The sequence below is a fragment of the Coloeus monedula genome (genome assembly GCF_965178545.1).
Source record: "Coloeus monedula genome assembly, chromosome: 1".
NCBI lineage: Eukaryota > Metazoa > Chordata > Aves > Passeriformes > Corvidae > Coloeus > Coloeus monedula.
This window is the reverse complement of record NC_138781.1, coordinates 132,463,288-132,476,658: the sequence shown is the minus strand read 5'-3', so window position 1 is coordinate 132,476,658 and position 13,371 is coordinate 132,463,288.

Genomic DNA, 13,371 nt, shown 5'->3' with positions numbered 1-13,371 from the left:
TCTAAAATCAGAAACCTCAGATTTTATGTCAACATGTAATGTATTTAAAAGACAGCTAAAATATAATTATCTTTTAATCAAGTACTGTTTTCCCACGAACAATAGCATGGAATATATTAATGTAAATTCACTTCTGTCTTGAAATTGTAGCAGATAAATGTTGAGCCACTGTTGGAAGTCTCTTGTTGAGTACTGGGTTACTTTTTTGAAGCATGCCTGCCCTCCTTGCTTGGAAGCAGGGCTGAGGTTGAGCACAAATATTGAGTAAGCTGAGTGTGGCTTAGGTGACTGAGATGAGTATAGAGACAGGTAAAGGAGAATAAGGGCCTCCAGTTCCAGCAGAAGTGGTAAATCACAGAAGAGTGTGGGAGCATAGCAGCTCACTTTGGGGTGGAGAATGAAAGAGAATAGGGTTGTTTAGAAGGCGTGAGGTGTGGGAGGATATTTAAATAAGGGAAGGGAAATAGTTCGGTTTATTCTGTTCATATTCTAGTGACAATATTTTGTATTTTTTCTCACCAATAAAAGGCCAATGAGTTTTAGAAAAAAAAATCAAAGTATGGCAAGTTATTTTATCCTCACTTCCCATGGAAGGAAGACGCATTTTTACCAAGTCTGTGCAACTACTCTTAAATCTCCATAATAACTTTTTTGAGTTCACAGGCCAACTTCAAACATGTCTAGCAAATCTGATAAATTCTTTTTCCTTGAGAAAATAGATGGCAGAGTATAGTAGAAAGCTTCTGTAAATGTTCCCTGGAAGGGCTGCAGACAAAGGAAAAGCTACATAATTAAATTGCACACTATTAACCACTGGAGAATGGGGAGCAGGGAAAGAGTAAACAATAAACCAGCCAGCCCTTATAAATGCCTACCATAGGAGAAGGCTTCAGTTGGAGTTTGCATTCTTAGGCACCAAAGTCAATCAACCATGAAAAACAAATCTTTAAGAGAGCAAGCTTCATTAGTTCCAGTGCTCACTGAGTGATGTGATTTAATTGCAGCACTACCTAAAGCAATGCTATGCAGCCCATAGTCTGTGGGTAATTGATGGTTAATAAAAATCAAAAGAGAGCTCAAAAAGCAAGTCAAAACCAGACATTCCTGCACAGCCACATTCTCCCATACATATAAGCAGATTGGAAGAGGAGAATAAAAATTCGGCTAAATTTTTTACTTTTATTTTTATTTGTCTCTAAAAGAAGGTCATTGTGAATACTTTGGCACAGTAAGCACAGGATGGCTTTTGAATTTGTTTTGCTTCCAGAGGTTAAGTGCTCCTTCAGTTGAAAAGGTTGAGAAATGTAGTGGTCTAGAGACCATGGTCAGAGAATCAGGTTTTGGTTGTTGTAAGAAACCCTATGTCCTTTTTCCTTTATTTCCCTGTTTAGCTTGCATAACTGAAAATGATCAGGTGAATGTAATTTGTGTTTGTCCTTTGTCAAAGCATGGCCTAAGTGAACCAGAGTCAGCCATCAGTTTGGCTGCAAATTGTTTTTGTCTTTTGTTGAACCTTCTCTGAGCATTAATCAGAAAAACTAAGAAATTGAAATGTTAAAATTTGTATTTTCTGAGACTTAACCATATATTTCTCTTAACATTACAGTGGTTCATACAGTGTTCATGCTTGTTTAAGAGCTGAGAGCTCTTCCTTCCTTTAATACAGATTATTTGCTTATTGCATTTCTGTGCAGAACTCTTGCCATGACTTTCTTTTATTCCAAGGAAAAACAAAGATCTTGAATCTCAGCTTTCTCCTGACCTGCATCTCTGATCTTTCTTGGGTTCTTACCTGCAGGCCTTTTTTTTCTCAAGCGCTAGTACTTCTTTTGTCTCTGAAAATCCCCTCTTCTTTTCCTCAAGTCCTAGAACTGTTTTTGTCTCTGAAAATCCTCCCTTCTTTTTCTCAACTGGACATATGAATTAGACCACAGAATTGTATGTATACTAGTAATAAAATAGACATAAATCCATGCATGCGTTTTAATCACTTGAGAAAGTCTTTTTTTTGCCAAGTATTTATGGTGCAGTACTGTTGGTTTCTTTATGAATAATCCCAATGTTTAATGTAGTTAAATGCATTTCAATTTTAAGACAATGCACCTCCTTGGTAGAACATGGGAATCTTGGTGAACTGTTCCTTCCATGACTGTTTAAACTGGTAATAGGAATAAACTAGGAAATGTTTAACTTTGCTGATTTTGATTTTCTTGCTCTTATCTGTTCTAATGCAGCTATGACACATTGTCCCCAGATCGTTATTAAAATTTCACGAGCAATTTGTGCATGTTGTGTATTTTAAAATGAGATATAAAATTTATACTTATGTAAATGTAATTTGCTATTTAAAATCTTTTAGGCAGAGATCGGAGTAGTACTACTTTTTAAATTGCTGTTTTTAAAACTTCATTTTTCTTATGACAGGAATGTTTTAACCAATTAAATATTAATACAGAACATCTCAATGTTTACTGTAGAAATCAGTGTACTGCTGCTCTTTAAAAGCCTTTAAAAATGCACTGCACTTTTTCTTCTACATCCTGCACATTCACCTTAACACGTAAAATTTTTAGCACAAATCTGGTGGAATGACAAAAGACATGTTTGAAACAGAGCTGCTTTTATGCTCTCTTTTGTCTTCTGCCTTCAATTAGATGACATCTGTTGCTTTGGTGGGCCAGTTTGTGACATGGTCACTAAAACATTGACAATATCACAAGTAATGCAACTAAGTCTGTATTTCCTGCTCAGCTGTTTGAGGTATAGCAGAGGGAAATGAGCTTCATGAGTAAAAGCCCATGAATTTTAGTTTGGAAAACATAGGGTTTTCCACAGATATCTCTCTGTCTGATGTAAGACCTTGAAGAAGAGGCTTAGTTCTGAATTTCCAACTGCAGAGATTCTTACATGCAAAGGTATGTGGAAGATGAATGTGGAAGATATGATCAGATAGATCAGTTGTGTTTTTAAAGGGGGAGTCCTGTCTTGCACATCTCTGTGTGTGAACTGTAGGAATCTCTTTTGGCTTTCTACCAAGTACTGAGTGAATTACAGAACTGACGTGAGATACTGTGCACAAAACATCTCCTTTATGAATATGGCCTCAGGGATGGTTCCTGTTTTCAGAAAATAGTACTACCAATCAGTTTTCTTACTTTCAGTGGATTGTAAGTGAGAGAAAAATGAAAGCAAGGTTGAAAGGAGAAAGGTGATGGAAGATGGATTTTTTGGAATAACAGAAATCAGAATATTAATGTATTATAAATTCTTATCATTATAACCATTATCATTATCATTGTTATTCCTGTTGATGACTCTAGCTGTTCCTGAGTGAGAAGCAATATGTAACATACAACAATGAAATATACACCAGGATAGTTCTTTTTCAGGTGTGTTATTTTTCCTCTCTAGAATTTAAAGAAAATACTGCTTTGGTATTCATGAAGGAATGATTAACTAGATGGAGTAGTATTTACATGGAATTTGTTAAATTTAAAAACAGTTTTGCCTACAAAACACAAAATATTGTTACCCCAAAAAGGTGACTCATTTTCATCCCTGTTTCAAAAAAAATTACTAGGAAAAAAGGTATATTGACTGATGTAGTTCTTTTCACATGGCTGATTACTCTATGGAAGTCAGTGCAACAGTAAAAAATTATTTTTCAGCAATACCCAGTGAAGTTTTTGGATACTTACTTTAGGTAAAATAAAATTCTATTTGAAAGTGCTAAAACATTTTAACTTGCTCTGAATATCTAAAATAATATAAAAATGTCAGTTAGCAAGTACCCTAATGATAAAGATTTTATTATGAATTTAATTAAAAACTACATTTGGGAGGAGAGAGTTAACTTGCCTTTCTCAAATATGAGTATTTTATTTTCTCCCCTCTTTCCCAAGATGTAGCACATTAACTTTGTTAGGGAGCATGCTAGTCTTGCCATGTTGAGCAAAGTCACAGACCAATTTTGTTGATTTTTCTTGTTATACAAGTTTATTTTCTTATTTATTTTATGAAAGAAAATGCAAAGAAAGTTAGTTAACAAAAGTTAATAAAAGTGCATTTCAATGAAATGGGAGGGATAAAATATTAATGTAGTAATGAAGTGAGAACTCATATGATTTTGAATATGTAATTTTTTAATGGTAAGTCATCTTGAATCTGAGTGATTTTATACACTCCTGAAGGTTTGAGATCAGTCATTATTTGAAAGATAAATGGTAAAAAAAGCAGAAGAAAGTGTATATATTTCTGCATAAATAAGATCCCTTCTGAGGCAGAGATAATTCAGAGTTATTCTGAAATTGTTCACTCATACCAAACAACTGTTTGGGCTTTCTGCAAAGATATGGAAATCTAGCCTTGTTCCATTACATTATCCTCTGGGTAGCAATTCGGTTGGAATTCTTTCCTAAAATGTTATGCATAAGAGTGATCCACATATTTAGCCTTTGCTGTTTCCAAGGTATTGCTTTTATTTTTCAGCAGCTGTGCCTGCTGCACTGACACTGGCCAAACAGCAAGCACAAGACTTGGACAACAGCTAAGATGCTGTAATTGCATTTTCAGTCAACCTGAATTACATTCTAATGAGGATGAGAAGGCATTTTCTTTCAAAAAGCAAAGCTTGAACATACAGGTCTAGTGTAAATTATATATATAAATATATATGCATATATATATATATATGTGGATTCTGAAGTTTCACTTTCATTTTTAATATACTGAAATACTTGCAAACAAATAATTGATAACAAAACTGTATTGCAGCCAATGTGTTTTTTTGTTTGGTTGGGTTTTTTTTAATTGCAACAAGCATAACTGGCAAAGCTGGACAGGCTTCAATCAGAAGACTCAAGTCAAATGATCTTTGTGAAGGAGCTTAATTTTTTAATAATTATAAAGAGGAGTTGATTCTTTGTCCCATGATGGTCAGTTATTGAAATCTCTTCTGGCCTTTAACATTGTCAGTATTTTGATTATGGAAGGGCTGTTTTCCTGTACTGGTGGCCTGAAATGTCTGCTTGAGTTTAAAACATTGTTTCTCTGTGTGGTTTAATGCAAAATCTGCCATATAAAATTCTAAAAATGCTGTTGTTGTTTTTCTCTCATAATTAAAAACAAATCAAAGCAAAATGAAACAAACCACCAACTTCTGAAAATTACTGTTAGGAGTCTGTAGTACAAGTGTAAAGTGGATCAGGCATAGTCACTGTGTAGGGAGTTTTTCCACTGAGTTCAGTCAGTGAGGAAAAGAACTGACTAAGACCTGGCCAGTAAACTGACTGGTTGTAGTTTCTCTGATGTACGTAATCCACTTGATGGCATGAAATGTTGACAATTCTATGAAGACTTCTATAAGCAATTATCAAGATGTGCAGCAATAGTGTCTTGGGTTCTTTTTTAATTATGCTTCTGACACAAAATTAGTTTATTCCTTTCTTTTTTCGTTCTATGCTTTTGCCAGAGTGCTTTTTCTCACTAATGTAGTTCCCTCTGACAAGGTAGTTCGATTCCTGAGCTTCTAGCTTTCAAAAGCCAGCAAGGCTTTCAAAAGCCAGAGAGATTAATTAAGTTTAACTACTTCAAGTATTATACCTTCCTTGAATTGCATACTTTTCTAAGTTTACTTTTACCCAGTGGTCTCTTTGAGACAGAAAGGGCACAAATTACAATAAATTGAATTTTTCATTGCTTTTCCACTTACAGCTTGGAAGCAAGTCATTAATTAATTTCACGTGGCTTGCAGCCTGAGAGAAAGTGGGGACACATTATTGTATTAGTGTGGCAAAAAGCAACCCCAGCTGTAGTTGTTCTTATTGATAATGATAACTCATGTCTTTGTGTAGGCCATGAATATCTGAATATCTTATTCAGAGGAGGAGGTAAACAGTCTTTTCTATTGCTTTGAGAGGACAAAAAAGTGTTTTCGGTTTTTGCTTCACAACTTAAGTTTCATCTTGACAAAAGATTTTATTTGCCATAGAACAAGATATTTTCCATCTTAGCAATAACTTTGTTGATGTCTTGCCTTGTTTCTGAGATACAATCCCTTCACTGTTGAGTATTTTCTTATCTTAAGAATAGAAGACCATGCCTGACTGTGCAGGGCAAGAGTGCAACTGTATCATGCACCATGAATGTAAATAGATGTACATGACCATTTCAAACTGTCAAAACTTGGATTGATCCTATTAACCAGGATGGATCCTATTAACAGGGAACTGACAGATTATTTTTCTTAAAGTTTGGTAGAAGTTATGTTAGGATTCATAAACTCCTGTGTTAGAGATAGAGAATCATTGGTCTGAGTGTGAGCATCGTTTTTCTTAGCCAGGGACAAACAGCACCCAAACACATTTGGACAAAATATGACTCAGTCTTCACTACTCCTTATCTTGCAAAAATCATCCTATTGCTGATAGTATTACCCTTGTATATGGTAGCACATTCCTCCTGAAAAACAGCTTTTTTTCACTCAAATTCAGACATAATTTACTTCAGACAGTAATTTTCTTCAAGCAATATTTCTATAAATTTAGACTTTATAACTTTAGAACTGGTGTCACAGTATAATTAGATTAGGTAATTTTAATTTTTCAGGTTTATGGCAGATTTTGGTATTGGTCTATATATTTCTGAATTTCTAATTCTATAGAGACAGATTGTCTGTTTCTCTTTCAGTGGAATTAGATCATTGTCCCCATTCTGGATGCTATGGGACTTTGCCAGAATATGTCAGTTTTTGTTTCTTCTGTGACTTCAAATACTGTCTGAGTAATGATCTGACCTTGTTTATCAGCATCCTTGAGTAGGTGCTAGAACTCTTTTGGGAGAATTAAATTTCCAAAAGGTTTTATTTATTTTTTCTTCTGCTTATTTGTGTACATTGTAAGTGCACAAACTGGAATGTTTTGAGAGAGTTTTTAATAATCATCGTTCTCATTAATGTGCCTGGTGCTGTGCCCAAAACTAATCTTAATTGGTGCACTTCAGAAGATGTGTACTAATTGGAAAGAGTCCAGAGCAAACAAACAGATTGTATCAGACATCTAGAAAATGTCATCTACAAGGAGAGACTGAGCTTGTTTAGGTAGTTGAGCACAACGAAAGCGAAAACAGAGTCTGTTCAGGATAGTTATCTTTGATGATAATTTGACCTACTCTTAGTGGGTGGGGGGGAGGGAGGGAGGTTGGACTATGCATTATTGGTAAGACTTGTTGGGAAATAAGTCTTTTAAAAAGAACCTTATGATGGAAATGCTGAGATAAGGCTTGATAAATGCATGCTCAGTTCTTGTCTCTTCCCAAGTGGCCTTGGGAAATCTCTCTGTTCTTTGATCTGCCAGCACTAATGTGTTAATATTTTTCCACTCTGTTTTGTTTATAGGGCTTAAACCAATTAGGACTTTGGCACTGAAAATATAACTCTGTCATGCTTGGAGCATTTGAATTTAAAATTATTCCAAACAAGCCTCATTCAGCCTCTGACTCTTCAAAATATCCAAACTCACCTGTCATTGAAAATTTTCCAATTGGCTTGCAGGATTTCTGCCTGTCTTTTGCCTAGTATTGTCTCAGTGCGAACAACTTAGTCACTAAGTTGCTTAAACTCGCTTAGAAGCAGGAACTGGTGCAATGTCAAGTTGTTTCCTGTCATGAAGAGTCACTGTGTACATTTGCAAAAAGCCTAGAGACCTAAACTCCGTTGGTTTCAGGGCTCTCTTTCATCTGGCTTCCAATGTCTCAGGTTTGCAACTTCATGCCTTTAAGTTATGCTGGTTAGGACCTTTCATTGAGCTTGGGTTGTTCATCAGACAGCCAAAACTATTCCAGCTCTTTTGCTGTTGGCTATAGATAAGTAAGTGATTCTGGCAGCACAGACCAATCCCAAGATCTCCCTGCTGAGGGATTTAATTGATAAGTTAATGTAGTTGTTGGCACGTACACTTAGGAGCAGCCTCCTGCTCCAGAACTGGATAGCCCACTTATGTTCCTGAGAAGTATAGCTGTGCTCTGAGCTTAGCTTTTGCTGTTCAGAGATATATGTCTCTTCACTCAGTTGCGTGCAGGACACGTTTTGATTTGCTTAAGCTGTCCAGACAGCACCTATTAATGTGTTGGCACCCTGTGAAGTGGCCATGTACCTGACAGTCTTTAGCTCTTCGTGTGCTCTGATAGTGGGTGAAGGGACTCTTATCTTGATTATGGCCTATAGGCATTGTGATAGAAATTAAAACATACCCACATACTTACTTAGCTATTTTGTAGGTGAAATAGGAGAGTAGAATATATTTGAAAGCATCTACACTCCAATTGCTATCACTTCCTTTGAATACAAGTGAGTGTTGTTTGGTAAATAAATTTAGTCTGCAGCATTCCAGAGGCTCATTGTTCCTGAGAAACTGGATTATAGCTTTTATTCCCTACAAACTCAAAGCTAAGTAGAAGAAAAAATGTTGCAAATAGTTACATGCTTTTGTTAAGTCCTTCTGAAAGAAGGCAGAGATCTGTGTCGACTTTGTCCTCTATCATTCTGCTCAAATGGTACATTCCCCATATTATCAATCTCAACATTTGAACAAAAGCAGCAGCTGGCTAAAACTAATCTAACCATGATTAAGGTAATGCTGATTAAGATTGTACGTGCATCAATCCTGTACCTCTGTGGTTCCCATCATTTCCAGAGTGTACAGCCATAGTTACAACTAATTGTAGTAAACTCTTCATCGTTAGGGGTTTTGCTTAAAAATACTTTGGGATGTTAAACCAGATCTGTGTATTTCACATTGAAAATGAGGCAGCTGCATTGTTCTGAGCTGCCATTAAAAAAGCAGTCTGTTATTTTCCATAAAATGGCAATTCAGTGTCTGTACTGCCACAGAAACATAGATCGCCAGGTGATGTGTGCTGTGTAAGTCTCCTGCAGGAGCAAATGACATCTGATTCCATTCATTGGGCGATATTTAAGAACAAAATGGAATTTCTCATAGCAGTGATTTTCTTTTGGAGTAGAAAGCCCTGGGGAATTCTAAAGGGACTTCTGAGATTAATCTTGTATGCAGTCCTTAAGAAGGTAGCAGACCTATAAGTATTCCACCCCTAAAAATGCTTATGCCATCCATAAAGTAGTTCCAGTGAATATGAAATAAAGCAACTTGCATCCTAAGCAATACTTATAAGAAAGAACTTTCTAGTTTCTTGATTTCCTCTTCATTATCCTGTTTTCCCGCTAGGTCTCAAATCTACAAGAGAGTTCAGGGTTGTAGAGTTCAGAATATGTGAACTCACTGTAGAGTTTTTTAATAAATGGCTACGATCTGGTTTAGTAACGTTTTTTTTGTTAGTTCCAAGAAATATGGCTCTGCCCACTTCAAAAATATGACTGGACATCTAGATGGAATGTTTGTTCAAGATCTGGCCCACAATTCTTGAAGCCTTGTGCAATGAAACACTTGATTTGCAAGACACTTAGATAAAATAGCATGAAGGGCACATGGGATTAGAATGAGTAGGACTGGTTGGAAAGGCTGGCATTATGATTTGTGAGTTAATACTTTTGGCAAGGGTTTGTTTTCATGCAAGACTTGGCTTGTGCTTTGGTAAGGGTAAAATCCTGAGAGATGAAATTACAAACGATATCATTTGTCATGATTCAATAGCAAGGACTGATCTAAAAACCATAAAAGAAAAAAGTTACATGGCTATGATGGCATTCAGAGTGACAGCCTTGCTGCTATGGTGGAGGTTGTAAACTGTTACTGCTGGCTTTAAGAGAAAAATATTAAAGCTCACACCTTTAAATGACAGACTCTTTGCTTTGGAATGACAGAAATTAGACTTTTATATGGAAGTCGTGACATTATTTTAGGCAGTCACTTTTAGTAGCACTTTAAAAGCAGTGATTTCCCTGGTTCAGTGGCTTTCCCTGTTTGCTTTCTGCATGTTTGAGGAAAACGAGGCGTGTACATGCAGCTGGATCCCATATACTAAATGTTTAATTAGTCAGGTGGTCAAACCTCTGGATCTGAACTGAAGTGCACCCATTCAGAAGCTCTCTATTGTAGACCATGGACACCAGAGAGGGAAGTGGTGATAATAATGTTGGCAAAATTTTCAGCTATTGTCTCCTGCCAATGAGAAGTCATCAACATGAATTCATCTAAGGGTTCTAAGAAAATGCCATCTTTTTCAGTCAGCTGCTCTGTGTGCTGTGTCCTGTGCTGGGCACAGTGACCATGCTGGTTACTACCTGGCACAATATTTGTCTGAGCATCCTGGCTGCTGCAGGACACTGGGCAGCACACTGCCACGCTGAGCAGTTTGAAGGACAGATTCAGGTTTTTCACATAAACCTTGTGAATACAGCTCACACACAGTCATTTACTCACCCAGAGGCTCTAACCCTTCTCCCACTGAAGTCAGTTGAAGCATTGTTATTTATTCCCATAGGAGCAGATTAGTGGATGATTACCTATAGTAGCTTTTGCTGTATGTAGTTATATGCTTTTGTTAAGTCCTTTGCTATTTTTTTGAGATATAGAACAATTGTATATATATTTTTATATGTTTTACAATGTATTATTTAGAGCAATTTGAAACTTGTTTGTGGTTTTCGTACATCCATGAAAGTCCTAATATTTGCTATTAATTAACTTCATCTGTTTTATTTTAGCTTGTTTGTCTTCTGCACATTCCTAACAGTGTTAGTACTCCCTCTTCATGCAACAGATAATAGGTAAAATGCTCTGGTTTTGTTTTTTTAACAGTTATGTTAGTTTGTTGGTTCCATCCTGTCTTTTGGTAAAATATATATATATATATATATACATATATATATATATATATATATACACTTCGTGAAGCCATTTCTGTCAAAGGTCTGGTTGAGAGGGAAGAGTTTTAAAAGCATGATTTCAGCCTTTTGAATTTTTTAAATTTCCCTATTAAGGGCAGAGAATATGTGACCTCCTTGTTTTTGTTTCTTGGTTTGTCCAGATAAGGGACAGCTTTTGTCCTCAAACTCTACCATTCTCAAGCTTGTTCTATGTAGTATGAAGAAAATGGTTTAAATCAGTTTAGTTGAAAATGCAAAAAGAATTTCCTTTGCTTTATTTGACTTCAATGAATTTATTAAAACCCTTTCAAATTATTTAATTTTTCTTTACATTTTCACTGGTAAAAAACGCTGTTGTGAAGGAACCACTATGAAATTGTTCTAGATTGATTTACTCAATGGTTGCTCTCTCAATTTCCAGCAGGTTTGTGAGTCAGTAGAAAATTCTGTAGTTGACACATACGTGTCTGTGTATGTGTGTGGGTACATGCATGGTTATATAGCAAAGCAGAAGATTCAGAAAGCAAAGAGACATGAAGGAAAAAGAGTATATACATTTTCAATATAATATTAGTTACATAAGAATGCATACTTTTTCTGGATTGGAAAAAAAAATAAGGCCATTATCTTATCAAGGACCTTGCAAGTACTACCTGTTCCTTTTCAGTTGGTCTGATTTGCTGTTACATGTAATAAGTATCAAGTTAGAACAAGTAGTTAACTTCCATAGAATACATTTTTCTTAAAAAATGCTTAAAAGAATTGTGGAATATGGATTCTAAATAGCCAAATATTTCTCACAGTGTGTCATCAATATAAAAATTTTTCCTTTGAGAGCTTTGTCTTATTTCTTGAATCCCATTTTTTATTCTTTCTTTGTCATTTGGGAGACATTCCAATATATTGAATGATTTTCTGTTTGTTGGAGAAGACGTTTTGTGTCGTGTAAACTGTTTTAACTGCCTGGTAGATATTTATTGCCATTTATCACTTCTTTTTTTCAGCGATTTATTTTACATTATTCCTCCCAATTCCTCAGTAAATCAATCTAGCTGTCTAGCACATCAATGGATTTTGTCTTATTTCTTGTTTAAACTATTATGGTAATATTCATCCTAACAGCTTTATAAATTTGATGCAAATCCAAACACTGGCCAGCTATCTCTACATTCATATACTTTGGATCTGCTGTTTTGCTGTTGAGTTGTTGAAAAGTTATATATGCTCTAACTTAGGGATACTTAGTAACACCAGAAAGCAACATATTGTCATGCATGAAAGAAAGTAAAGTTGTACAATATTAGCTTCTCTAACATTCATAAATGGGTAGCGTAAGCCAAGTGTGACACTGGATTGGTTTTGGTGTTTTCTGAAAGTCATGCTGGAACTGACCAAACCAGAATGAGAGAGTTTAGTATTGTCAAGCTGACTGTGAGTCCAGAGAGAGTTTTATGATCATATGCTGATATAATTCTTTCTATAAATCTTTGGTTCTTAATAAACACACCTAATGCAGTAATTCATGCAGAAAGGAGGGATTGGGCATGGGAAGTGCTTCGAACGCTGCAGCCCAGTCCATCCACAATTGTGTGCTGCCCAGCAGTTTTTAGCAGATGGCAAGTACATCAAGCCTGAGTTACAGCTCAGGCAAAGATGGGAAAGAAAGATTCACAGCTCTCAAAGCTCACCAGAAACTCTTTCCTGGTCCTGCTCTCCATCTCTCATTAAAGATGCAGCCCAAGGGACGTAGTCAACATAATCATACTGAACAAATTTCTCTGGATAGGCTTAGCCATTAAAGAGTGTGAACACAAGTTCCTATTGTTTGAGAGGTAAAAGGAAGAAGATGAAAAGTGGTTGCTTCCTGTTCCCCTATGTTATTGGTTGACATTACCATTAAGAAGTTAATAATGACCTTGGTAGTGATTCTGTGATCTGAACTTCCACTATAAGATCTTGTTAGACATGATACATGGCCTTTATATATATTTATATAATTTATATAATTTATATAATTTTTATATATATGTGTCCTGATGGGTCCCTTCCAACTCAGTAAATTCTATGATTCTATTTTATATACAGATTTATAGATCTATAGATTTATATTTATATTTACAGCAGCATGAAGACTATTTTACTAACAAGGGAGTAATGTAAATTATAATATTTCTAGAAAAAGATAGGTTTTGAGGACTTAAAAGTTTAAAGTCCTAGCTTGCTTGTCCTTGAATTGAATATAATTGAGATCTATAACATCCCGTCCTCATTTAGCAAATATCTAGACATTTGTTTTGAAAAAAGCATCAATCAAAACTGATGCTGTCCTTTCCATAGTCTAAAGACCAGTTATGCTGACAACACAGTCATGAAAGCTTCAATTCCTGCTCACTTCTTTCTGAGCCAACAGTATCCAGACTGCAGCAACAGCAGCTGCGTATCTTCTCTGGCACAGAATGATTTAGGGTGGAGAACAGATTCTTTCCCCTCCAAATCACTTCAGAAAATTCTTGGCAGAAAGTCAGCTCATT